Raw genomic sequence first — 24926 nt, forward strand, 5'->3', positions numbered from 1 at the left:
ATCTGAAAAACCTCGTACGTTAAGAAAGACTTGTCAATTGTAAGTCCGACCCGAGTACATCCCAAAACATTTTGCGACAGGCAAATTAGTTCTGAAGTGTAGTCGTTGTTGCTATGGCAACAATGGCATCAGCCAATTTCCCTCTACATTTGCCACAGCAGCAGGGGGGGGTTGTTGGGTTATGGGTATAGGGTGGATACGTGGGTTTGAGTAGGGTGATCATGGCTCGGCACAACATTGAGGGCCGAAGGGCCTGTTCTGTGCTGTACTGTTCTATGTTCTAAGCGTTAAGGACATAAAAAAGGATATAAAAAGCCCAAAAGTGGCAAAAATAGAGGGCAAAATGCCTGGAGAAAAATGGATGAAATGGTACATTAAAAAAAAAACATCTCTTTAAGGAATCTCAAAACCCAGTTTTCTTGTGGAGTGAATATTGACATCCAGGTCGATAGGGTTGTTAAGAAGGCGTATGGTGTGTTGACTTTCATTGACAGGGGGATTGAGTTTAAGAGCCGCAAGGTTTTGCTGCAGCTTTATAAAACCCTAGTTAGACCACACTTGGAATATTGTGTCCAGTTCTGGTCACCTCATTATCGGAAGGATGTGGATGCTTTGGAGAGGGTACAGAGGAGATTTACCAGTCTGCTGCCTGGAATGGAGGGCATGTCTTATGAAGAAAGATTGAGGGAGCTAGGGCTTTTCTCACTCATTCACCTGAGGAAGGAGCAGTGCTCTGAAAGCTAGTGTTTGAAACAGACATGTTGGACTTTAACCTGGTGTTGTAAGACTTCTTACTGTGCTCACCCCAGTCCAACGCCGGCATCTCCACATCACGGCTTTTCTCACTGGAGCGAAGAAGGAAGAGAGGTGACTTGACAGAGGTGTACAAGGTGATGAGAGGCATGGATAGAGTGGATAGCCAGAGACTTTTCCCCAGGGCGGAAATGGCTGTCACGAGGGGGCATAGTTTTAAGGTGATTGGAGGAAGGTATAGGGGGGGATGTCAGAGGTCGGTTCTTTACACAGAGAGTGGTGGGTGTGTGGAATGCACTGCCAGCAGAGGTGGTGGAGTCTGAGTCATTAGGGACATTTGAGCGACTCTTAGACAGGCACATGGACAGCAGTAAATTAAAGGGGTGTAAGTTAGGTTGATCTTAGATTAGGATAAATGGTTGGCACAACATCGTGAGTCGAAGGGCCTGTACTGTGCTGTACTGTTCTAAGTTCTATGTTCTATCACCGTGTCAGCCAGTGAGTTGGAGGTGAGGGTGGGTGTGTCACAGCAGGATTCTCAGCAAACAGTCTGTTTGACAACAGTCTATTCAAGAAGAGAGTGCAGCAAACAGAAGCAAACTTCTCATTAAATACAGCAACTTGCATTTATGTAGTGCCTCCAAAGCACCAATTAGATTATGCTACCTCTGGACACTGTTTCTTGTGGATTCAATTTAAAGTTCTAAAATCTCACGATGGAAACTATAGCAAAGCTTCCCGATAAAAGCAGGATTATATCTTCGGCAAAAATGCAGTGGCGGAGATGAAATGCAAATGATGTTTAAAAAAAATCCCAGTTCCTTACAGCAGCGTGGTGTCCAGGAAAATCTTATTAGCTGTAAATTGGTAGCCAAATATTCTGACCTACAACAACTGCTGCCGAAATGTACCCTGTTGAGAGTGTCTGCATAAGGGAGCTGAGTTAATGCCAGAGGAGATGAGAGTTGTGAACCTAGCAATGGTTCATCATTAAACGGGGTAGTCAGCACTTGGCTGAAGATTCAATTAAACATATGGAACAGAACAGATACATAAGCATAATTTTAACATATCGAGTAGAGTGTAGCGTTGGTTAAGTAAAAAACACAATAGCTAAGCCTTGTTATCTTTTATATAATGCACCCATGAGTGAACCAGCGAGATTTGAGATGTTTGATATGTTCATTGTCTGCAGAGTTACTTGGTTTTAACAATGAGGTGGGGTTCTTAACATGTACATGATCTGCTTTTGTATAGCAGCGTTAATTGGTGATCGAACCAGATATAAATGAAACCCCATTCACTGGAGAGAATATAAACTCCTTCACAGAAAACAGTGGACTGAATTGGAGCAATTGACATGTGAGAGTACCTTTAAGAAATGGGTGTTTAGTACTGCAGTGATGTCAGAGAGTGGGTGGAGCTGGGCTGTCTGTCGGCTTTTTACTTTTGTTTTAGGCTGTTTGCTGCAGGGTGCGTTTTAGTTTAGTTTTCAGAGCTGGATAGCTGCAGTCACAGCCAGAAGGTGTATTAGAGTCTCTCTCTGTAATCTAAAGAATGTAAATCGATCCTTTGGTGATTTAAAACTAATAACTGCTCTCAGTAGTGACTTTAACCTGATGTGCTTCTGTTGAAAGGTTAAGTCTTATGAATGTTAAAAGGAAAGTAAGAATTACTTAGTGTTGTATTCTATGGAGGTTGTATTTGAATTAATGGTTGCTAAGATATTCACTGTATATTTTAAAAAGGTTAACCTGAGTTCATAGAATAAACATTGTTTTGCTTTAAAAAATACCTTTCCATTTCTGCTATACCACACCTGTAGAGTGGGCCATGTGCTCCCCATACCACAATCTATTAAAAGTTGTGGGTCAGGTGAACTCCATGATACACTTTGGGGTTCTCTAAACCCTGGCCCATAACACAATGCATTACTGCCCTTGGATTTAGATAAAACAGAAGGTGGTCTTTCAGCCTATCATGCCTGTGCCGGCCCTTCGAGAGAGAGAGCTGTTCAATTCTTGTCACAGTTTGATTGTAGATGTGTGGATATTTGCAGAAGTGAAATTTCAGGGAAGATAAATTTAACAGTTGCTGTAATCTGATCTGATTAATTTTAAAGTCACTTATTTGGGGCTCACTATTGCAGTCTGCAACATTTGCTTTTTGAAGGTGTGATTTTAAAAATGTAGCCGTGTAAAAACTTGGTGGGAATTAATGTTCTGCGACTTGAGGCTCTTGCAGTATAAGTCTGTATCTCTTGTGCATACTATTTGCTGTTCCCCAAAGCAGAGTTGATTAATTGCTACAGTTTGGAGTATCGTTAAACAAATTATTCCAGAAAGTACAATAATGCTTTCGACAAAATCTTACCTTAATTGGACTGATTCAGACAGCAAAACGGCCAGAAGACGTATTTGAACAAGTAGCTGAATGTAAAGGAAATATATGTTTCCCCCTTGATCTTGAAGCTGTTTCACAGGCAGCTACAATTGTACTGAAGTGTTTGCGGATTGATGCGTTTGTTATGGGGAGGAAGTAATGCCACCGCTAGTTAAATTGAGCCTGACAGCAGTTGTGTTGGGAACTGCGTAGATTCTTTCAAGATTAGTCGCAGAGACTGCCTTCCTCATGTCAGACTTGATGACGGTCTCTCAATTCTACCATGTGGCTTTTAGTTTTTTTTGTATCTCTTTCATGCTGTGACTGTAATTATATCAAAGCGCCAAACATGCTGGGTTTCGGAAAGTTTGCTTCTTGTTTCACAGAGTCATCACTCACCCAAAAAAGTTATTTAACAATGACGCTCAGATATTCATTTGAATTGCAATGGATTTATCGGAGAAGAATACTCTGATTTTCCTCTGTCATGAATGGTGGGAAATTAAAAAGAAAAACCATACAATTTCAAAATGTTAAAATCGTGATTGCATATCTCGATAAGATTCTTTATTGTCAAGTTACAAACCGCACACTGTCAACAGGAAATGTGCTTAATAGGAACATAATGCATTTAAAATTTCCACAGAGGCATAAACAGCCTTTAAGATACCTAGGTAATTTTCTATGGCATGACGTTAAAATAATTTAGGTAGCAACAAATATTTAAAGCTTACAAAATTTGAAAAATGTTCCCCTCAACAGTAGGTGTCAAGTTAATGAATGCCACTTTAACATTCTGACATTTCATGTTTTGTGGGACAGAGGGATCTGGGTGTCCTGGTTCATGAATCACAAGACGTTAGTATGCAGGCACAGCAAGTGATTAGAAAGATAAATAAAATGTTGATATTGAAAAGGAAGTAGAATACAAAAATAGGGAAGTTTTGCCACAGCTGTACAGACTCTTGGTGAGTTGACATCTGGTGTACCATGTATAGTTTTGATCTCCTTGCTTAAAAACACATGCAATTGCTTTAAAAGCAGTTCAGAAAAGGTTGAATCAACTGGGATGAAGGATTATCTTACGAGGAAATTGGAAGAGTGAGAGGTGACCTTGCTGAAACATATAAGATCGTGAGGGGACTTAACGTTGGATGTCACCCATTTAAGACAGAGATTATGAGACTTTTCTTTCCCTCAGAGGATTGGTAGCCTGTTGAATTTTCTTTCCCAGAAAGCAATGGAGGCTGGGTAATTGAAGTTATTCATGGCTGAGTTAGATCCATGGGCAACACGGTTGCACAGTGGGTAGCACCGTTGCTTCACAGCTCCAGGGTACCGGGTTCGATTCCCCGCTTGGGCCACTCTCGGTGCGGAGTCTGCACGTACTCCCCCGTGTCTGCGTGGGTTTCCTCCGGGTGCTCCGGTTTCCTCCCACAAGTCCCGAATGACGTGCTTGTCAGGTAATTTGGACATTGTGAATTCTCCCTCTGTGCACCCGAACAGGCGCCGGAATATGGCGACTAGGGGCTTTCCACAGTGACTTCATTGCAGTGTTAATGTAAGCCTACTTGTGACAAAGATTATTGTTATTCTTGTATGGCAGGGGAGCCAAGGGTTACGGGGAAGAAAATGGTGTTGATCTTATCAAACGGCAGAGCAGACTCAAGGGTCTGGATGGCCAACTCCTTTTGTAGATTCATTCATGGGACGTCACTGGCTGTGCCTGTATTTATTGCCCTAATTGCCCTTGAACTGAATGTCTTGCTTGGCCATTTCAGAGGGTATTTAAGCATGAACCAAAATGCTGTGGGTTTGGAGTCACATTAGTGAACCAGCTGGGTCCAATGACGATCAATATCATTGCACTTTGAATTCCAGATTTTTATTGAATTCAAATTTCATCATCTGCTGTGGTGGGGTTAGAATCTAGTGACAATACCTCCACGCCAACTCCTCCCCTGATTCATACTTGTATGCTCTGGTTGTTCTTTTCAATAAGGGTTTTTCTTAAGTTTGGCCATTGGAGCAAGGTTTTTAGGGTTTCCGAATTAATCTTTGCAGGTCAGATAATCATTATGAAGCTGGTGCAGCAACTTTCATTTTGACCTCCTGGAATTTGTCCAGTTGCAGCTTCTATCAGCAAAAGTAATACAAGCGGAAGTATTCCTTTCAGTTCTGTTTTCCTTTACTCCTGAGAGATCAGGGGCGAAATTCTCCGACCCCCAGCAGGGTCGGAGAATTGCCTGGGGCCGCCGAAAATCCCGCCCCCGCCGTGGCAGAGATTCTCCGCCACCCGGGAAGTGGCGGCGGCGGGATTCACGCCACTCCGATCGGCGAGGCCCCTGCGGCGATTCTCCGGCCCGCGATGGGCCGAATTCCCGCCACTGGGAGGCCTCTCCCGCCGCCGAGGTTTGAACCACCTCTGGTGGCAGCGGGATCAGCGGCGCGAGCGGCCCCCGGGGTCCTGGGGGGCGCGCGGGGCGATCGGACCCCGGGGGGTGCCCCACGGTGGCCAGGCCCGCGATCGGGGCCCCCCGCTCAGACTCCTGGCCAGTGCCCTGGGTGCACTCTTTCTCTTCCGCGCCGCCACGGCCTCCGCCATGGCGGAAGCAGAAGAGAAACCCACGTCGCGCATGCGCCGGTGGTGACGTCAGCGACAGCTGGCCGCTGACGTCACCGCCGGCGCATGCGCTGACCGACGAAAGCCTTTCGGTCAGCCCCGCTGCCGGGGGCGCCGGTTATTTGCGCCAGTCTTCTGGTGCCAACCGCTCCGGCGTGGGGCTGGCCCCCAAAGGTGGGGAGAATTCCCCACCTTTGGGGAGGCGCGACCCCTGAGTGGTTGGCGGCACTCCCCTACGCCGGGACCCCCCGTCACGCCGGGTAGGGGAGAATCCCGTCCCTGATATCTGTTTACCTTAGTCTGATGTATATTCAACAATGGAGCATCCAGAACTCTCTGGGCTAGAGAATTCCAATGATTCACAATCGTTGTGAGTGAAGAAATTTCCTCATGTCAGTCCTAATTGCTCTCTTATCCTGAGACTGTGGCCCTATGTTCTAGATCACTTAGTCAGAGGAAACATCCAGTCAGTTTCTGCCCTATCTTGTGCCGTCTTTCCCTTGTTGTTCTAGGTGATAGAAGTCACGGGTTTGAAAGGTGCTGCAGGAGCAGCCTTGGCGAGTTCCTGCAGTTTAGTTTGTAGATGGTACACACTGTGTTGGTGTAGGAGGCAATTAATGTGTTAATGAAGTGGACTGGTTTGTCCCTGGATGGTGTGGAGCTTCTTGCGTGCTTTTGGAGTTGGACTTACCCAGGCAGCTAGAGAGTATTCCATCACACTTCATCCTCATTTGTACCTTGCCGGTGCTAGAAAGGCTTTCGGGAATCAGGAGGTGAATCACTTGTCACTAAGGCTCTGGTCTGCTCTTGTAGCCACAGTGTTTATATGACTGGTCCAGTTTAGATTCCACTCATTGGTGATCCTCAGAATGTTGGTGGTGGAGTATTCGATGAAAGTAATGTGATTGAATGTCAAGGGGACACTTTCACGTGTTGCACATGGTCATCAACTGGTACTTGTCTGGTGCATATGTCATCTGCCACTGACCAGCTCAAACCTGAATGTTGCTAAGCCCTCCTGGGTGTGGAATGGACTGCTTTGTTACAGGAGGAATTGCTAATTGAACTGAGCACTGTGCAGCATTAGTTAACCCTCCTGGGTGTGGAATGGACTGCTTTGTTACAGGAGGAATTGCTAATTGAACTGAGCACTGTGCAGCATTAGTTAACCCCTCCTGGGTGTGGAATGGACTGCTTTGTTACAGGAGGAATTGCTAATTGAACTGAACACTGTGCAGCATTAGTTAACGTTCCCACTTTGAGCTGATGATGAAGAAAAGGCCGTTGCTGAAGCATGGTTAGGCCAAGAACCCCTGTAGCAATGACTTGTGATTGGGGTGACTGGCTCCCATATGCACAGCCATCTTCCTTTGTGACAGGTATGACTCCAACCATTGAAAGGTTTCCCCCCAATTCCCATTGAATTCAGTTTTGTGACGGCTTCTTCTTGCCACATTTGATCAGATGTAGCCATTCTCACCTCACCGTTGGAGTTGAGCTTTCTGGCCCATGTTTTGGACCAACGCAATGATGAGATCTGGAGCCCAGTATTTCTGGCGGAGCCCAAACTGAACACTGTGGGTAGGTAATTGGTGATTTCAGTGCCATTTGATAACACCGTCGGCTATACCTTCCAACTCTCTGCTAATAACTGAGGGATGGCCGATGGTGTGGTAATTGGCTGGCTTGGATTTGTCTTGGTTTTGTGGATAGATCATCTCTGGGCAACGTTCCACATTGTCGGGTTGATACCGGTGTCCTAGCCAAACCTAGTAACTGTCAATATTATAAAGTTAATTGTGTTTAAACTTACAAGCCCTGTGACTAGTTATTGGGCAGCCAGAGACCGTGGGCATTTTGAAATAAAAGTTAATTTCAACCGTGATGTGACGCTGGGTCAAGTGGGGCGGAATTGACCGTGAGGTGGTGCAGGGAATCGTAGCATAGTTTGGTGGCTCGTCTGGAATCTTTGGAATGGTAGACGGCGACTATTTAGGGTACGGTATTTATTAAAAAGAGACACCGGGTTTGTAATAGTGGAACAGGATGGCTCTGGAAGCTGCTAAGGATTTTCATCAGGTGGAAGACTTGCCTTTGGTTTATTTACAAGGGTTTCAAAAAGACAAGCCAGTCGAATTGGCAGATGAATTAAAAACAGAAGTGCTGGATAAAGCTGTGAAGGTAGAGGTCATTGAAGTAACTGCTCAGCTGCTGATCGCTCAGTTCAGAAATACAGGAAAAAGAATCGGAGACGCAGCAAAAAGATAGAGACGATCAAATGGAAACTGAAATGAGGAAATTGGAATTCGAGAGAGAGGAAAAAGCGAAAGAGTTCCGGCTTAAAGGACTGGAAATGAAAAAGGTGCCAGCTAGAGGGGAGCTTAACCCGAGAACGAACAGAGCCCGGTGGGGATATGCTGAAGTTTATACAGGCCAGACCAAAATTTGAAGAAAGAGAACAGAGAGGCATTTTCCACGGCATCTGAGACAATAGCAACTCAAATGGAGTGGCTGAAAGAAAAGTGGACATTACCTATACAGAGTAAATTGACAGGGTGGGCACAGGAAGTTTATGATTCGCTGTTGAGGGGGTGCCTAAGGATTACGACGAGATAGAAAAGGATATATCTGAATATGAATTGGTTCCGAGGCATAAAGGCAAACGTTTTGGAATTCAAGGAAACAGCTGGGCATGGAGTTATGCTGAATTTGAAAGGGTTAAGCATAACAAATGGGTGGGTGCGAGTATTGGGAGATGAAACTACCTACGAAGCTCTGAGAGAAGTCATTCCCTTAGAGGAATTTAAGAATTCTCTACCTTCTGTGATAAGAACCCATCTTGAACACCAAAGAGTGATGATAGATAGATTGATATTTTATTGTCACATGTACCGAAGTACAGTGAAAAGTATTTTTATGCGGCCAAGGGAACGTACACAGTATGTCCATAGCAGACAAATAAAATTAAAATTGACAGAGTACATTGACAAACGGTACATCAACAAATAGTGATTGGAGAGCAGCATAGGGCGTTGTGATTAGTGTTCTTACAGGGAACGGATCAGTCCGAGGGAGAGTCGTTGAGGAGTCTAGTAGCTGTGGGGAAGAAGCTGTTCCTATGTCTGGATGTGATGACCGCTAGACAAGCAGCAATTACGGCTGACGATTATGAGTTGATCCACAAATGTAAATCTTTGTTCCGTCACCCCCATATTTTGAAAAGGATCCTGGGGGCCCTGGTAACGGCGCCGTGGCCGCTCCCTCCTACGAGGTATACCACGAGTCCGGTGGTGGCGGCTACCCTCAAGATTTGAGGGCAGTGGAGGCGACATAGGGGAGAAGTGGGGGGCTCGATGGAGGCTCCGTTGAGGGGGAACCATAGGTTCGTCCCCGGGAACATTGATGGGGGATTTCAGGGTTGGCACAGAGCAGGCATCAGACAGCTGAGGGACCTGTTTATCGATGGGAGGTTTGCGAGCCTGGGGGAGTTGGAGGAGAAATTTGGGCTCCCCCCGGGGAACATGTTCAGGTATCTGCAGGTAAAGGCATTTGCTAGGCGGCAGGTGGAGGGATTCCCTTCGCTTCCCGCGAGGGGGGTGAGCGACAGGGTGCTTTCGGGGGTCTGGGTCGGAGAGGGGAAGATATCTGATATCTACAAGGTTATGCAGGAGGCGGAGGAGGCGTCAGTAGAGGAGCTGAAAGCTAAGTGGGAGGGGGAACTGGGGGAACAGATCGAAGACGGGACATGGGCTGATGCCCTGGAGAGGGTTAATTCTTCCTCCTCGTGTGCGCAGCTTAGCCTCATCCAATTCAAGGTGCTGCACCGGGCCCACATGACTGGGACGAGGATGAGTAGGTTCTTTGGGGGTGAAGACAGGTGTGTCAGGTGCTCGGGGAGTCCAGCGAACCATGCCCATATGTTCTGGGCATGCCCGGCGCTAGAGGAGTTCTGGAAGGGGGTGGCGAGGACAGTGTCGAGGGTGGTGGGATCCAGGGTTAAGCCAGGATGGGGACTCGCGATTTTTGGGGTTGGGGTGGAGCCGGGAGTTCAGGAGACGAAAGAGGCTGGTGTGCTGGCCTTTGCGTCCCTAGTAGCCCGGCGAAGGATCTTGCTACAATGGAAGGATGCGAGGCCCCCCAGCGTGGAGACCTGGATCAATGACATGGCGGGTTTTATTAAGCTAGAGAAGGTCAAATTCACCCTGAGAGGGTCGGTACAAGGGTTCTTTAGGCGGTGGCAACCTTTTCTCGACTTTCTGGCTCAACGATAGGGTACGGGGACAGTTGCAGCAGCAACTCGGGGGGGGGGGGGGGGGGGGGGGGGGGGGGGGGGGGGGGGGGGGGGGGGGGAGGGGGGGAAAGGGGGGAGGGAAAAGGTGGTGGGGGGGCGGACGATGACTATGTTTGTTTATTTAATTTAAATTTATTTTGAAGTCCTTTTGTTCATTGGGGTTGGGGGGGGTGGGGGATGGGATACATGCGTCAATACGGTCTGGGGGTGGTACGGTTATTATGGGTTATTTTGTTGCATTTCATTGTTTGTCGTTATGTTTTATATTTTCTGTAAAAAATTCCAATAAAAATGATATTTAAAAAACTATATATATTTTGAAAAGGATAGGAAGTGGGAGAATAAAAGGAAGACAGGCAGCGAAGGTAAGGAATGGATAGCCGGGAATACTCTGAGACCTCCTCCTCAGACCAGGGACGAAGGTGTTGAGGGTTGAGGTGAGACTCGAAGGCCTTGGTGTTTCCATTGCAATAAAGTGGGACACGTTCATTCAGCATGTTGGAAGTTGTGAGGAAAGCCCATGGGACTTGTTGGGGGTTGATAAGGAGGACTCTGAAAAGGGAACAAAAGTGGAGAACACTACAGGGCAGACTGGAGCTCTAACTGGACTTAAAAGAATCGAGGCAATAATTACTGTTGTGGGAGCAGGTGTGATGAATGAGGTAAATGAAAGACATGCAGGGTCTTAAAGGGAAGATCACCCTATTTTCGTCAATTGATGGAACTAAATATATAACTATTTTAAGGGGAACAGATGCTATGCAAACTCTCTGACTGGAGCGGGATTTGGTTTTTAATGAAAGGTATGGTATTAGTGAATGGGATAAATATAGATCATATCCCAATTCCATTGCATAAAGTACAATTGGAGTGATTTATTGACATGTCCAGTCGTTGTCAGAGTGGTTAGAAGTTAACAGTGGACGGAGTAGACTTATTTTTGGGGACTGATTTGGCAGGAGTGAAGGTTATAGCTTCACCCATGATTATAGAAAGTCTGAGGAAAGATAAGTAAGGAGACAGAACAGTTACGTGAACAGTTTCCAGATATTTTTTCCATCAGGTATTGGCTAAATAAAGTTCATCAGCTGAGATTAAGATCACACCCCGGAGAACATCCAGTGACGGAGATGATGCTGAACAGTCACACATCAGGCGGCTCTCCTCCACAGCACAATAGGCATTTTTGGCCAGATTCAGCCCCTCTAACCAATAAAGGCAGCAGAGAGGAAAGGAATTGCAGGAGGCAATAGCTCGAGAGGCCGCAGGGAAGCCAGAAACTACGGAAAAGGGCAGGAGAAGCGAGCAAGCGGGTCAATGGACCCAAGAGACGAGGGTCCTCGGCTATCTCCGAGAGACAGAGACCGGCGTATGTATGGAGGGTGGGGTTTGGGGGGAGATTCAAGAATCCTCAAAACAGAACTGCAAAAGAGAAGAAGCATGGGAGGCCTGGCCCTCCTGAACTTGCAATCCTACCACTGGGCAGCCACGACCAAGGGAGTGAGGGAATGGGTGAAGGAACCAAATATGGAATGGGTGAGGTTGGAGGAGCCCTCCTGTACCAAAACGACCCTCCAGCCCACAACAGCACTCCCACCCCGCCATCAAAGCACTCACAAGCCCAGGCGGTAACAACCCTGAGATCCTGGAATCAGATGAGGCAGTACTTTGGTCTGACCAAAGTATCCACCATGAACCCCACCTGTGGCAACTGCAGGTTTTCACCGGCCATGTTCGCCGCCATCTTTAAAGGTGGAGACAAGACGGGGGAGACACTGACGGTTCAGGACTTTCACACGGGGGACAGATTAGTGACCGACGAGGAACTGACGGGGACACTGGAATTACCAAACGGACAGGAACTTCGTCACCGCAAGTCAAAAACTTTCTTCCCACGAGAAGACAACGTTCCCAAGGGCCCCGAGAGACACACAGTTGGAGGAGTTTCTGGACGCAGACAGTCTGGGAAAGGGGAACCGCGGGAACATACGCGGACGACTTTTAGAAAGGACACTGGACAAAACAAAGGAAAAATGGGAGCAAGAGCGAGGGACGGAAATAGGATAGGGACTCGAGTGAAGCACTGAACAGGACCAACTCCATGAACAGGGCCAACTCAACCTCCTCCTGCGCAAGGCGTAGCCTCATGCAGCTAAAAGTGGTGCACATAACTCACTCGATAAGATCCCGAATTAGCAGCTTCTTCCCGGAGGTGGAGAATAGATGTGAACGGTGTCCGGGAGGCCCGGCCAACCATGTCCACGTTCTCTGGGTCTGCCCCAGGCTTTCGGGGTTTGGACAGCATTCTTCGAGGCAGATGTCCAAGGGGGTGAGGGTGGAACCATGCCCGAGAGTGGCAGTCTTCGGGGTAACGGATCAGCCAGAACTATTCATGGGGAAGAGGGCCCGACACCCTTGCCTTTGCTTCCCTAATCGCACGCCGGAGAATCCTGCTCGGCTTGCAATCAGCAGCACCACCCACAGCTGCAGGCTGGCTGGCAGATCTATCAGAATTTCTACACCTGGAAAAGATTGGTCTGAAGAAGGCTTCCGCAAAGCATGAGGGCCACTCACCAACTTGTTCCAAGACCTGTTGGAAGCCATGAATTGATAGAGCGAGGGATGGGGGGGGGGGGGGGGGGGGGGGGGGGTGTGCGTGGGAGCCACCGGGATCACAGGGAGCAGACAGAAACCAGGGGGAGGGGGGGGGGGGGGAAACGAGGGGAGTGAGCAGAGGAAACAACAGTGTAGGGGGGCGGCCAGAAAGCGGCCGACACAGAGGACCCAACACAAGGCCACACGAAAGAGAACCCTCAACAGGATGGGAAGAGGAGAAAAAAGGGAGTGGAGGCCAAGCGATAGGGAGGGGGGAAGGGAGAAGGAGGGCATTGCTCACATATAAACACTGAACAAGCACCCACGGTGAAGCGAAGGGCCAAGAAAAATACCCTGAAGCAGCGAAAGACAGCCAAACCAAAAAAGAACTTGTAAATTGTAACCGTCTCATCTATCTTTAACGAATGCACAGTGTAAAAATGTAAAACTTTAATAAAAATATTCTTAAAAAAGATCACACCCCAAACCAATGGTAGGATAGCCGAAACTATCCTTCAGGATGAGGGTAATTCCGAGAAAGTATTTGGTCGGGCTTCATTAATTGAGGCCCAGGAGGCAGACCTAGAGTTGCATAGATTAGCACAGTCAACTCTTACAGAAATTGAGGCTGAGGAGGTTCTAGAGTGCTATTACACTAACTCACCATGATGTCGATGCAGGAGAATCCAAACCGATTGGGCAGCACGGTAGCATGGTGGTTAGCATAAATGCTTCACAGCTCCAGGCTCCCAGGTTCGGTTCCCGGCTGGGTCACTGTCTGTGCGGAGTCTGCACGTCCTCCCCCTGTGTGCGTGTGTTTCCTCCGGGTGCTCCGGTTTCCTCCCACAGTCCAAAGATGTGCGGGTTCGGTGGATTGGCCGTGCTAAATTGCCCTTAGTGTCCTAATAGTAAGGTTAAGGGGGGGAGTTGTTGGGTTACGGGTATAGGGTGGATACGTGGGTTTGAGTAGGGTGATCATGGCTCGGCACAACATCGAGGGCCGAAGGGCCTGTTCTGTGCTGTACTGTTCTATGTTCTATGTTCTAAAACAACCATATCGATTGAACCCACAGAAACCAGCTCTCATAGAAGCGGAAATTCAATACATGTTAGAGAATCAGTTAATTGAGCTGAGTGAGTAAGGGTAGCTAGTGTTCACCGGTCAGATGGGACAAGCCAGTTCTGTATAGATTACCGGAAAGTCAATGCCTTCGCCAAAACGGATTTGTATCCGATTCCAAGGGTGGAGGGTTGTATCGATAGACAGTGCCACATTCCTGTCGAAAATCGACCTATTAAAGGGATATTGGACAGTTTCTTTAACGCCCAAAGCTAAAGCGATATCTGCCGTTGTGACTTCCAGGGGGTTGTACCAATGTAAGGTATTGCCATTCGGATTCAAAAACACACCAGCTACATTCCAATGACTTGGACCAAGTAGTGGCGAGAGTACCTAAATGTGTGGTGTATTTAGATGATGTGGTAGTTTACCATTTCGTATTTTGGGCACAGGAACCCAGACTTTATGGCACCCAAGGGATTGGAAGGGTTTGTTTCTGTTGGTTGGCTGGTGGCCAATGGATTGGCCAGGGACAATATTCTGCCTGGCATCCGACAATGATTGGATCCTGTTCGTTGAGTTTTTGCCCCAGGGATTTCCTGGTAGATTGCGCCCATTGTTTCCTTCATATGCCCTGTGGGATCTGGCAGCAAGGTCTTCCAGCGGTGCTTGGAGCATCTATGTGCAGGCCAGCCCTGCAAGGATCATTGTTGACCACATCTAGTTTGGGGGTCATACTATGCAAGAACATGATGGTCATCTTCATTTCATCCTTGACAGAATCAGGACCATACAGCTGAAGCTTAACCCTGTGAAATGCAGACTCAAAGTCAAGCAGGTTCCTGATGTGGGTCACTTACTCTCAGCAATGGTGTGAAGCTGGATCCAGACAAGATAACAGCAGCACAACACATGGCCATACCCATGGTTTACAGCACTTGCTTGGTGTAGCAAATGACCTCTCTAAAGTTCATTCCTTGTGATAATGGACCTCTTTGTCGGCTCCTCCACCAGGATGTTGAATGGTGCTTGGCAGGAGCCCCACACAGCGGTGGGCACTCGCAACCTCATTGGTGCTACAATACTTTGACATGCGAGCATCCCTACCTATATGAGCAGATGCCTCTCAGCACGGACTTGGTAGAGTCTATATCCAGAATGCCAGACCAATAGCCTTTGCATCAAAGGTCCTCACTGAATCATTTTGCACAGATCAAAAGGAACTCCTTGCTCTAGTCTTCGCCTGCCTGGTGGAGGAGCTGACAAAGAGGTCCAGTGACCTCATTATCACATATGGACGTCCTGCAACTGTTGAAACTTATCATCAGCCACTCATAACGATCTTAAAAAGCCTCTCCACACTACATCTACACAGCTGCAACACATGATGCTAAAGCAGCAATGTTACAACCTCAGAGTCGTCTACAAACTTGGTCAGGAGCTGTACTTGGTTGATGCCCTATCCCGACCTTCCAACCCACTACAGACCAGACACATCGTGAGGAAGACATAGACTAGTGATAACAGAGATGTTGTCCTCTCGTCAAATTCAGTAGCTGAAACAGGCCTTACAGGCGGGCATCACGTGCAGCCCACTGGACAATGTCATCAAGAGGGACTGGCCAGAGTCCTCAAGGGAGTTTCCCCACAGGCTCTGCTCTTGGCCATCAGAGATTAACTGACAGGACAGGATGGACAATCATACTCGCTAGCGAGTGATCAATGAAGAATACAGTTGCTGTTCGTACATCTCAGTCCCACCGGTTATCCCAACTTAAATGGGGAAGATGTAGACCAAGTGGTCATGTGATGGCATGAAGATGCGACTACACAAAAGGGTCACGTGACAGAAGCACATGTTCTCCTCAGAGCGTGGGCAGAGAGCAAGCATGGCCTAACTGCTCAGCCGATTGATTAAATGTTGTTTGTTACGATTCCTTGTTGTCAGTGTTTGGGAATCCAGCACTTCTACACTTGCCAAAGTATGTTGCCCCCAGACTTGGACACCAAATGCCAAATTAGGCCAGCCCAATGATTTTCTGTATTGCAGGCGACAGCCAACGTTTTAGCATCGCCTCCCAGCATTTTGGTCTATTGCACACCCATGACTCACAGGTTATTGAACCAATCGCATGTAGATGTCTAAAGGACTGTCCCAGATGGCCAGTCTAGACAGGGAAAGCACAATAAGAAGTCTTACACCAGGTTAAAGTCCAACATGTTTGTTTCAAACACTAGCTTTTGGAGCACTGCTCCTTCCTCAGGTGATTCAGTGCTCCGAAACCTAAGTGATTATTTCACGCTGCGCTGTATATCGATGGTTCCATTTCCAGATCTCTACATGTGCATCTGTTCAGACCTCATTAATAGCATCAAGTGTTTCTGAATCGGGAAGGGAAAATTCAGTTGGGATTCACACCCCAGCTTGCTTAAACATCCGCCTTGGCTCAGCTGGAAGCTCTGCTGCCCCCGAGTTTAAAAGTTGAGTTCAAATCCCACTCCAGTGAATTAAGTTTAAATTCAGCGCTGGGACAGTGGGTGCGCTGGGGCGGTGGGTGCGCTGGGACGGTGGGTGCGCTGGGAGGGTGGGTGCGCTGGGAGGGTGGGTGGGCTGGGGCGGTTGGCGCGCTGGGAGGGTGGGGTGCTGGGACGGTTGGGGCGGTGGGCGCGCTGGGACGGTGGGCGCGCTGGGACGGTGGGCGCGCTGGGACGGTGGGCGCGCTGGGGTGGTGGGCGTGCTGGGAGGGTGGGCGCGCTGGGACGGTGGGTGCGCTGGGAGAGTGGGCGGGCTGGGAGGGTGGGTGCGCTGGGAGGGTGGGTGGGACGGGAGGGCGGCTGAGCTGGGAGGGCGGGTGGGCCGGGACGGCGGTTTTGCTGGGAGGGTGGGAGTGCTGGGACGGTGGGCTGGGCTGGGACGGTGGGCTGGGCTGGGAGGGTGGGTGCGCTGGGACGGTGGGTGCGCTGGGAGGGCGGGTGCGCTGGGGCGGCGGGTGCGCTGGGAGGGCGGGTGCGTTGGGGCGGCGGGTGGGCTGGGAGGGCGGGTGCGTTGGGGCGGCGGGTGGGCTGGGAGGGCGGGTGCGCTGGGAGGGCGGGTGCGTTGGGGCGGCGGGTGGGCTGGGAGGGCGGGAGCGCTGGGAGGGCGGGTGCGCTGGGAGGGCGGGTGCGCTGGGAGGGCGGGTGCGCTGGGAGGGCGGGTGCGTTGGGGCGGCGGGTGGGCTGGGAGGGCGGGTGCGCTGGGGCGGTGGGAATGCTGGGAGGGTGGGTGCGCTGGGAGGGCGGGTGCGCTGGGAGGGCGGGTGCGCTGGGGCGGCGGGTGCGCTGGGGCGGTGGGAATGCTGGGAGGGTGGGTGCGCTGGGAGGGTGGGTGCGCTGGGAGGGCGGGTGCGCTGGGGCGGCGGGTGCGCTGGGAGGGTGGGTGCGCTGGGGCGGTGGGAATGCTGGGAGGGTGGGTGCGCTGGGAGGGCGGGTGCGCTGGGAGGGCGGGTGCGCTGGGGCGGTGGGTGCGCTGGGAGGGTGGGTGCGCTGGGGCGGTGGGAATGCTGGGAGGGTGGGTGCGCTGGGAGGGCGGGTGCGCTGGGAGGGCGGGTGCGCTGGGGCGGTGGGAAGGCTGGGAGGGCGGGTGCGCTGGGAGGGCGGGTGCGTTGGGAGGGCGGGTGCGCTGGGGCGGCGGGTGCGCTGGGAGGGTGGGTGCGCTGGGAGGGTGGGTGCGCTGGGAGGGCGGGTGCGCTGGGGCGGTGGGAATGCTGGGAGGGTGGGTGCGCTGGGAGGGTGGGTGCGCTGGGAGGGCGGGTGCGCTGGGGCGACGGGTGCGCTGGGAGGGCGGGTGCGTTGGGGCGGCGGGTGGGCTGGGAGGGCGGGTGCGTTGGGGCGGCGGGTGGGCTGGGAGGGCGGGTGCGCTGGGAGGGCGGGTGCGTTGGGGCGGCGGGTGCGCTGGGAGGGCGGGAATGCTGGGAGGGCGGGTGCGCTGGGAGGGCGGGTGCGCTGGGAGGGCGGGTGCGCTGGGAGGGCGGGTGCGTTGGGGCGGCGGGTGGGCTGGGAGGGCGGGTGCGTTGGGGCGGTGGGAATGCTGGGAGGGTGGGTGCGCTGGGAGGGCGGGTGCGCTGGGAGGGCGGGTGCGCTGGGGCGGCGGGTGCGCTGGGGCGGTGGGAATGCTGGGAGGGTGGGTGCGCTGGGAGGGCGGGTGCGCTGGGAGGGCGGGTGCGCTGGGGCGGCGGGTGCGCTGGGAGGGTGGGTGCGCTGGGGCGGTGGGAATGCTGGGAGGGTGGGTGCGCTGGGAGGGCGGGTGCGCTGGGAGGGCGGGTGCGCTGGGGCGGTGGGAATGCTGGGAGGGTGGGTGCGCTGGGAGGGCGGGTGCGCTGGGAGGGCGGGTGCGCTGGGGCGGCGGGTGCGCTGGGAGGGTGGGTGCGCTGGGGCGGTGGGAATGCTGGGAGGGTGGGTGCGCTGGGAGGGCGGGTGCGCTGGGAGGGCGGGTGCGCTGGGAGGGTGGGTGCGCTGGGAGGGCGGGTGCGCTGGGAGGGCAGGTGCGCTGGGGCGGTGGGAATGCTGGGAGGGTGGGTGCGCTGGGAGGGTGGGTGCGCTGGGAGGGCGGGTGCGTTGGGGCGGTGGGAAGGCTGGGAGGGCGGGTGCGCTGGGAGGGCGGGTGCGTTGGGAGGGCGGGTGCGCTGGGAGGGCGGGTGGTCTGGGGCGGTGGGTGCGCTGGGAGGGCGGGTGCGCTGGGAGGGCGGGTGCGCTGGGAGGGTGGGTGCGCTGGGAGGGCGGGTGGGCTGGGAGGGCGGGAATGCTGGGAGGGCGGGTGCGCTGGGAGGGCGGGTGCGCTGGGAGGGCGGGTGCGCTGGGAGGGCGGGTGCGCTGGGGCGGCGGGTGCGCTGGGGCGGCGGGAATGCTGGGGCGGCGGGAATGCTGGGGCGGTGGGAATGCTGCACTCTTGCCGTTTGGTATTTTGGGGCATCCTGTGGTCGAGTTTTTCGTCTTTCTCATTTCTTACATTTCATTGAGATCTGATAACATCCCCGAGTACATGAATGCTCTGTAGGGACCATGAGGAGGAACCATTCTCGCTGAGGGTGGTGAATTTGTGGAACCCGCTGCCCCATGCGGTGGAATCTGAGTCATTAAATGGTTTCAAGAAGGTGATGGATTTATTTCCGATTTTTAAAAAACGGGTTAAAGGGATGTTGGAAACAGGTGGGGAGGTGGATTTGAGACCAGGGAGAGATCAGCTGTGATCTGATTGAATGGCGAAGCAGGCTCGAAGGGCTGACTTGCCGACTTCTGCTCCTAATCCCTATGTTCTTATACTCAGTTGTCTTTAAATCTGACGATACTCATGTTTGCATTGATGCCACTTGATCATGTTGATGGATGTTTATGAAACTATAGCAAAAGTGACTACCTTTCGGAAAAATGAGGGTGGGGGTCCTATGGGTGGGAGGAACGTGGCTATGGTTTGAGGAGGGAGTGGAAAACTTTGATCTCTGCAGCTTATTTGCTTCCACATACGATCAATATACAGGACGAGTCATTAATCTCCTTCTGCCCACGCTTGACTCTCAAGTTGTACATTCGTTTTGCAGCGAAGGTCAGGTTAATTTTTGTATGAATATCTATGACTTTGCGTTTGAATATCTTGTGAATAATGGAATTTTAGTGGTGGAGACTGGAACTGCTTATTGGCGTTGTTGAGCATACCCAATGCAGATGTAGTCAGGGTAGTTATAGGTTACAACTTAAAGGTCAGAAATAAATTCCTTATAGTATTCAAAGCCCACCCCAGAGACTTGAGTACAAAAACCTGGGCAGGCACTTCGGTGCAGTCTGAGATTGTGAAATACAGCATTGAAATGTCGGTCTTTCTATTGTCTTTACTGGTCACCCCTCCCGTGTCACAAGCCCTCCTTGTGTTGTGAGTAGGAGGGGGTTAGCTCTTCAGAAGATGGTGTGTGCAGTCTTCTTTTGATACATCAATAACAAAATACAAAAAGTAGAGAGAAAACAACGCCCCCCCCCCCATAAATACAAAAAAGAAATAAATTAACACCCATCATCAACTTTGAACAAATATACACCCTCCTTCAGAACAAAACAAAGAGACGAACCCAAACCCCCCCCCCCTGGGGTTGCTGGCACTTTTCTACCGTTCTGCCAGGAAATCCAGGAAAGGCTGCCACCTCCTGAAGAACCCCTGCACCGATCCCCTCAGGGCAAATTTCACCCTCTCCAATTTAATAAACCCCGCCATATCGTTGACCCAGGCCTCCACGCTTGGGGGCCTCGCATCCTTCCACTGAAGAAGAATCCTCCGCCGGGCTACCAGGGACTCAGGCCAGAACACCGGCCTCTTTCGCCACCTGCACTCCCGGCTCCTCTGCAACTCCAAATGTTGCGAGCCCCCAGCCCGGTTTGACCCTGGCTCCTACCACCCTCGACACCGTCCTCGCTACGCCCTTCCAGAAATCCTCCAACGTTGGGCATGCCCAGAACATATGGGTGTGGTTCACTGGGTGCCCTGAGCACCTAATTGTATGAAGCTGAGCCTCACGCAAGAAGAGAAGTTCACCCTCCCTAGGGCATCCGCCCACATCCCCTCCTCGATCTCCTCACCCAGCTCCTCCTCCCACTTACCCTTCAGCTCCTCCACCGAGGCCTCCTCCTCCTCCTGCATCACCTGGTACGTCGCCGAGATCCTCCCCTCTCGCGAGCACCCTGTCCTGGATCCTGCGCTGCGGCAACAGTAGGAACTCCACCACTTGCCGCCTGACAAACACCCTTACCTGCATATACCTGAAGGTGTTCCCCGGGGGGGAGGCCGAACCTCCCCTCCAGCTCACCCAGGCTCGTGAACTTCCCATCCACAAACAGGTCCCCCATCCTCCTAATACCTGCCCTGTGCCAACTCAGGAACCCGCCGTCTATTCTCCCCGGGACAAACTGTTGGTTCCCCCGTATCGGGGACCGCACCGAGGCCCCCACCTCCCCCCTGTGTCGTCTCCATTGCCCCCAAATTTTGAGGGCAGCCGCCACCACCGGGCTTGCGGTATACCTCGTTGGAGGAAGCGGCAGCGGTGCCATCACCAGCGCCTCCAGACTCGTGCCCACACAGGACGCCATCTCCAACCTCTTCCATGCTGCCCCCCCACATCCTGACTTCGCTCCAGGAACATCCTTCTAACCCTCGGGTTCCCCTGCACCCAAACAAACCCCGTAATGCTCCTATTAACCCGCCTGAAGAAGGCCTTCAGGATAAGGATTGGGAGGCACTGGAACAGGAACAGAAATCTTGGGAGCACCGTCATCTTGACTGACTGCACCCTACCCGCCAGGGACAGTGGCAGCGAGTCCCACCTCTTAAACTCCTCCTCCATTTGCTCCACCAGCCTCGTAAAGTTGAGTCTGTGCAAGACCCCCCAGCTCCTAGCCGCCTGGACCCCCAAGTATCTGAAGCTCCTCTCCGCCCTTTTTAGTGGGAGCTCACCAATCCCCCTGTCCTGGTCCCCCGGGTGAACAACGAACAGCTCGCTCTTCCCCATGTTGAGCTTGTACCCTGAGAAATCCCCAAACTCCCTGAGAATCCTCATCACCTCCGGCATCCCCCCCACCGGTTCCGCCACATACAACAACAAGTCATCCGCATAGAGCGACACCCGGTGTTCCTCCCCACCTCGCACCAGCCTCCTCCAGTTCATCGACTCCCTCAACGCCATGGCCAGGGGTTCAATCGGCAGCACAAAGAGCGGGGGGACAGGGGACACCCCTGCCTCGTACACCCTTGTAGCCGAAAATACTCCGACCTCCTCCTATTCGTGGCCACACTCGCCACCAGGGCCTCATTTAGCAGCCTCACCCACCTGACGAACCCCTCCCCAAACCCGAACCTTTTCAGCACCTCCCACAAGTACCCCCACTCTACCCTATCGAAGGCCTTCTCCGCATCCATCGCCGCCACTATCTGCGCCTCCCCTTCTACCGCCGGCATCATTATGACATACAAGAGCCTCCGTATATTAGTATTCAACTGCCTCCCTATCATGAACCCCGTCGGATCCTCGTGAATAACCTGCGGCACACAGTCCTCTATCCTCGTGGTTAAAATCTTTGCCAACAACTTCGTCGGGCGCAAAGCCCCTCCTTCCCTTGCCTTGTTAAAGGTCCTAACTGGCAGAGCGCCCAGCAGGTCCGCATACTTCTTATAGAATTCGACCGGGAACCCATCCGGCTGCGGTGCCTTCCCAGGCTGCATGCTCCCTAACCCTTTGACCAACTCCTCCAACTCAACCGGCGCCCCCAATCCCACCACCTGCCCCTCCTCCACCCTCGGGAAACTCAGCCGGTCCAGGAAACGACCCATCCCTCCCTCCTCCAGTGGGGGCTCGGACCGATACAGTTCCTCGTAGAAGTCCCTGAAGACCCCATTGATGCCTACCCCACTTCGCATCAGGTTCCCTCCCCTATCCTTAACTCCCCCGATCTCCCTGGCTGCATCCCGCTTGCGGAGCTGGTGTGCCAGCATCCGGCTCGCCTTTTCCCCATATTCATACACCGCTCCCTGTGCCTTCCTCCACTGAGCTTCCGCCTTCCTGGTAGTCAACAGGTCGAATTCGGCCTGGAGGCTGCACCGCTCCCTCAGCAGTCCCTCCTCCGGAGCCTCCGCGTACCTCCTGTCCACCCTCACCATCTCCCCCACCAACCTCTCCCTCTGTCTCTGCTCTCTCCTCTCCCTGTGGGCCCGAATGGAGATCAACTCTCCCCTAACCACCGCCTTCAGCGCCTACCAGACCATCCCCACTCGGACCTCCCCATTGTCGTTGGCCTCCAGGTACCTCTCAATACAACCTCGGACCCGCCCGCCTACCTCCTCATCTGCCAGCAACCCCACCTCTAAGCGCCAAAGCGAGCGCTGGCCCCTCTATTCCCCCAGCTCGAGGTCCACCCAATGCGGAGCATGATCGGAAATGGCTATCGCCGAGTATTCAGTATCCTCCACTCTCGCAATCAGCGACCTACTCATGACAAAGAAATCAATCCGGGAATAGGTCTTATGAACATGGGAGAAGAATGAAAATTCCCTGGCCCCCGGCCTCGCAAACCTCCATGGGTCCACCCCTCCCATCTGGTCCATAAACCCCCTCAACACCTTAGCCACCGCTGACCTCCTACCCGTCCTAGATCTAGAGCGATCTAGCGCCGGATCCAGCACCGTGTTAAAATCCCCCCCCATTATCAGGCCCCCTGTCTCCAAGTCTGGGATCCGGCTCAACATGCGCCGCATGAAACCCGCGTCGTCCCAATTCGGGGCGTATACATTGACCAGCACCACCCGCTCCCCCTACAGCTTGCCACTTACCATCACGTACCTACCGCCATTGTCTGTCACAATGCTCGACGCCTCGAACGACACCCTCTTTCCCACCAAGATCGACACCCCCCGATTTTTTGCATCCAGCCCTGAATGAAACACCTGGCCTACCCATCCCGTCCTCAATCTTACCTGATCCGCCACCTTCAGGTGCGTCTCCTGAAGCATGACCACATCCGCCTTCAGCCCCTTCAGGTGCGCAAACACGCGGGCCCGTTTGGCCGGCCCGTTCAGTCCCCTTACATTCCAGGTTATCAGCCGGATCAGGGGGCTACCCGCCCCCCTCCCCCACCGACTAGCCATAACCCCTCCTCGGCCAGCCACGTCCCCGCGCCCCCCCCCCGCTCGACCCATTCCCCACGGCGGCTGACCCCCATCCCGCCCCCTCCACCTGCTCCAGCTCCCTCTTGGCCATTACAGCAGCAACCCGGTACCTCCCCCCCCCCCCACCCCCCACACCCCCACACCCCCCCCGCCCCCCTCCCCCAGCTAGGGCCCCCCTAGCTGCATTGCTCCCCCCATTGCACTCCCGTAAGTCAGCCGACTCCTGCTGAACCCAGCCACTCCCGCCACTCCTTCGACCCCTCCCAGCGTGGGGCTTCCCCTCCCTCCCCCCCCATTACCCACCAGCAGGCTCTCCTCCTCCCCCTTCAGCCCTCAGCGCAGGAAAAAGCCCGCGCTTTCCACTCGCTCAACCCCGCCTCCTCTGGCACAGGTCCCTTTACAGGCCCAGTCCCCTCACCCCCAACTCAGGCCTCTACACCCCCCTCCCCCCTCCCCCGCCATCAGCCCCCCACACCGCAGACCAGCCCCCCCTCCCCGAGCCCATCCGTCAGACCCAAGCAAAAGACCCAACCCGCCCTCTAAGCAACAAAGAACCAAAAATAAACAGAGATCCCCCCCACAAAAATGTAACACAACTATCCCTGACCACCCCTTCATGCCACCCCCTGTACCCAACCCTCAGATTGAGTCCAATTTTTCAGCCTGAACAAAGGCCCACGCCTGCTCGGGGCACAAAGTAGAAGTGTCGGTCCTTGTAGGTGACCCACAGACGTGCCGGCTGCAGCATGCTGAACTTCACTCCCCTCCTGTGTAGCACCCCTTTTGTCCGGTTGTACCCGGCCCTCTTCTTCGCCACCTCCGCGCTCCAATTCTGGTAGATCCGAACCTTCGCGTTCTCCCACCTCCTGTTCTGCTCCTTCTTGGCCCACCTGAGCACACACTCCTGGTCAGCAAACCGGTGGAACCGCACCAGCACCGCCCGCGGCGGCTCGTTAGGCCTGGGCCTCCTCGCCAATACCCTGTGGGCCCCCTCCAGCTCCAGGGGCCCCTGAAAGGACCCTGCTCTCATCAGCCAATTTAACATGGAGACCACGTAGGCCCCCACGTCTGACCCCTCCAGCCCCTCCGGGAGGCCCAGGATCCGCAGATCCTCCATCTCCATTCTCCATCTCCTCGAACCTCTCCTGCCATTTTTTACGGAGCGCCTCGTGCGCCTCCACCTTCACCGCCTGGCCCAAGATCTCGTCCTCGTTTTCGGAGACCTTTTGCCGGACTTCTCGGATCGCCACCCCCTGGGCCGTCTGGGTCTCCAGCAGCTTATCAATTGAAGCCTTCTTCGGCTCCAGCAGCTCCGCTTTAAGCTCCCTGAAGCAGCGCTGAAGAGCCTCCTGCTGCTCCTGCGCCCACTGCATCCACGCTGCCTGGTCTCCGCCCGCCGCCATCTTGTGCTTCTTCCCTCGCACCTTCTTTGGCTTCACTACCACTTTTTAAATCGCCCCACTCCTGGTCCAAGCCATACACTGCTGGGGAAATGTTGCCGTCTCCTTCCCACACCGAGAAACGTCGTAAAAGTACCGTTGGGGGC

The 24926-nt window shown here is 53.0% G+C and overlaps 2 protein-coding genes across 3 annotated transcripts in view; one reads left to right on the forward strand and one right to left on the reverse strand.

Annotated features, from left to right (window-relative positions):
• The window catches only part of ubac2 (UBA domain containing 2), a 247143-nt gene that overhangs the window by 15651 nt on the left and 206566 nt on the right, over window positions 1-24926 (forward strand). The gene's annotated exons all lie outside the window — the stretch shown is intronic.
• gpr18 (G protein-coupled receptor 18) overlaps window positions 1-24926 on the reverse strand; it is a 54607-nt gene that overhangs the window by 1482 nt on the left and 28199 nt on the right. Inside the window, exon 1 of one of the 2 annotated variants that reach the window (XM_038817688.1) lies at window positions 3127-3388. The exons of the other annotated variant lie outside the window; for it this stretch is intronic. The gene's annotated coding sequence lies outside the window, so the exon portion shown is untranslated. Of the gene's footprint in view, window positions 1-3126; window positions 3389-24926 lie in introns of those variants that run through there. 2 annotated transcript variants of the gene reach the window in all.

The sequence above is a fragment of the Scyliorhinus canicula genome, chromosome 14 (assembly GCF_902713615.1).
Source record: "Scyliorhinus canicula chromosome 14, sScyCan1.1, whole genome shotgun sequence".
Lineage (NCBI taxonomy): Eukaryota > Metazoa > Chordata > Chondrichthyes > Carcharhiniformes > Scyliorhinidae > Scyliorhinus > Scyliorhinus canicula.